Source organism: Tursiops truncatus, chromosome 2, assembly GCF_011762595.2.
Source record: "Tursiops truncatus isolate mTurTru1 chromosome 2, mTurTru1.mat.Y, whole genome shotgun sequence".
NCBI classification, from domain to species: Eukaryota; Metazoa; Chordata; class Mammalia; order Artiodactyla; family Delphinidae; genus Tursiops; species Tursiops truncatus.
In genome coordinates, this window is record NC_047035.1 from 137437837 (window position 1) to 137440353 (window position 2517).

Sequence of the window (2517 nt, forward strand, 5' to 3'; positions counted from 1 at the left end):
TCCTTGTTCATTTCCAATCCCTCCTTCCCGCCTTGAAAGCTGCTAACCAGTCTCCCAGGCCAGAAAAATCCTCGCTCAGGCAGTACTACTCCTAGATCTTTCCAGACGCACACCTGGATGGCAGCTTTGGTACTTAACAGCCAAACATATTATTTTGTTGTTTGGTTCCCCCGTGATGCTCCTTCTTGTAGTAATGCTGGGTTGGTGTCTTCTTTCCCAAATAGGGAAGAGTCACATGTTAAGGCAAAATTTTGGGGGGAGGGGATTCAAAACAGTTCCTACTTCACATATCATCTTGTCCCCACTGCCTTGCTTTCACCCCATGGCTTACCCCTGTTCACCTCTGAAGCTGCCCTCCTCTGGGTGGGGCTGGGTCACCTCAGATGGCAGCTCCTTCTAGTGATGGCTGCAGGGAGGAAAGGCCAGGACATGTGTCTCTTCAGGTTGCTGTGGATGGAACCCATGGCTCTGAAGGTGTGTCCTGGGTCCCAGAGCCCGGAGCTTTGGTCCTGGGCTACCACCCATGTGTGCTGCTTAAATGCTGGGCTTAGAGAAAACATTCAAACCCACAGCTTTGGCATTTTTATCTGGAGTTCCCACTTTCTAGCCATGCAACCTTAGGGAAGGCACTTGATACCCCAAGAGTCAGTTTTCTTATCTGTAAAATGGGGTCAGCAGTACAATCCACAATCCGTTTTCTGAAACATTTCAGGTCAGATATGATCCAGAATTCAGAATTTTTCAGCTTCAATCATGTAACATGGTGCAACTACTCTGTAGGACATAACACCCCACCGGGGCCTGAAAGCTCCTTTTAATCAAACACGTTAGTATTTCTGCAACTGAACTTTTGAACATTCACACTAAGTGAAATAAGTACAGACCATAAATTGTCTCATGTCTGTTCAGGTCAAATTTTCTTACCAAATGAATTTTTTTAAAGTTCTTTTTCCATTTCAGAGCCTTGAAGCTTTGGGGTTATAGATAAGGACCATCCTACCCTGTGTCTCTGTAGATAATGGCACACAGCACAGAGGACCTAAAATGTTCATGGTTTGAGGCCAGACCCAACCAAGCTATGAGGTTTGGGGTAAGACAAGTCTCCTGACAAGGCCAAGGGTGATAGGTGGGGCAAACCATTCTGGAGTGGCTGTGCTGTTACCCGAGTGTCTGAGTCAGTGGTTCAAACCCCACACATCCTGAGCCTCAGCCACTCCTGAGCCGTTTCCAGGTGTCTGACTTAATCAGCTTCTGGAGCCGGATCTTTCTCTGGTGGGTTCTCAGTGAAGACCCCTGCTGTACTGGTGACGGTGACCTGAGTGACCATGTGCTTGTCCTCAGGTCTGGGCTCCATGACCATCATGGGCTTCTTCCTCTGCCTGGGGCAGCTGCTCTCCACCTGTGTGCCCTTCTTGCTGGTGGCCAGTGAAGACACTCTTAAGGGGGACATAGGTAACTGGTCCATGTTTGTCTGATGCTTCTGCTTCACCGTGACCCTCATCATCCTTATAATTAATTATGTGTATTCCAGTCCCGCTTCCGCCGGCGGTTGGGATGGTTTTCTCCATTCCTTTGCCTTTTACTTTCCCTTCATCTGCCTCTCAGCCTCCATCATTTTCGGCATCACCTAAATCCAGTACTTGCCTCAGGGCCCTGCCCAAAATCATGCCATCACCGCCACTGCATTCTCAGGCATGGCATCTATGCTTCATGCCACCGAAGTGGCCTGGGTCTGTGTCCAGCCTGGCGATATGTACTGATTTCTGCCCACTTTGGGAGGTGTGATCAGGAGGCTGGAGAACTATGTGGACTTTGTCATCTTTGGCTTCATCAGTAACACTGACTTGTACATGAACCAGCCAGCCCTGATATGGCGTGTGGCCGTGTACTCTATCTGCTTCATCCTCGGGGCCGTGAACTTCATTGTGAACGGGTGTGACTGCGACAATGAAAAAATCCTGCCCATCCCCTACCCCAGTTTCCTGATGGAGCAGACTGTGCTCTCCGTCCTCCTTTACAGTACTGCCTGGTCCTCTGGCCGCTTTACCAGTTTGACGAGAATTTTGACGGGCAGCCACAGTGGTCCAGGGATCTGAGTTGCAGTGATGAGCTCTGCCCAACACTGTGCACCTGGGACCAACGACTGGCTGTGGCCACCTTGACCACCTTGAACCTGCTAGCTTACGTGGCTGACAGCATGTGCATGGCCTTGTATTTTGTAGGGTGAGGCTCTGCCCATGAGTGCCCATTCCTCTTCTTAACAGAAGTTTCATTACCATCAGAAGTTTCATGACATCCTCAGATGTCCTCATCCTGTCCCCTCTCTCCCTGCTCACATCCTTCCCCAATCATCTCACTCTCTTTTCTGTTTCCTTCCCTCCTTTTCCTCTGTCTTCTTCCTGTTTTGTGTGGTTGCCCACATTCTGTTTTGCCTCTTTTGCTTTCCATTCTCTTCTTTTTTACATTTTCTGCTCTCTGTCTCTTTCTGGTTGTGCTTTGTTTTCTTTTCTACCTGTT

The 2517-nt window shown here is 49.1% G+C and overlaps 1 pseudogene; it reads left to right on the forward strand.

Annotated features, from left to right (window-relative positions):
* The first annotated feature begins 193 nt into the window (after positions 1-193).
* On the forward strand, positions 194-2236 carry LOC101317626 (myeloid-associated differentiation marker-like; annotated as a pseudogene).
* The last annotated feature ends 281 nt before the right edge of the window (positions 2237-2517 follow it).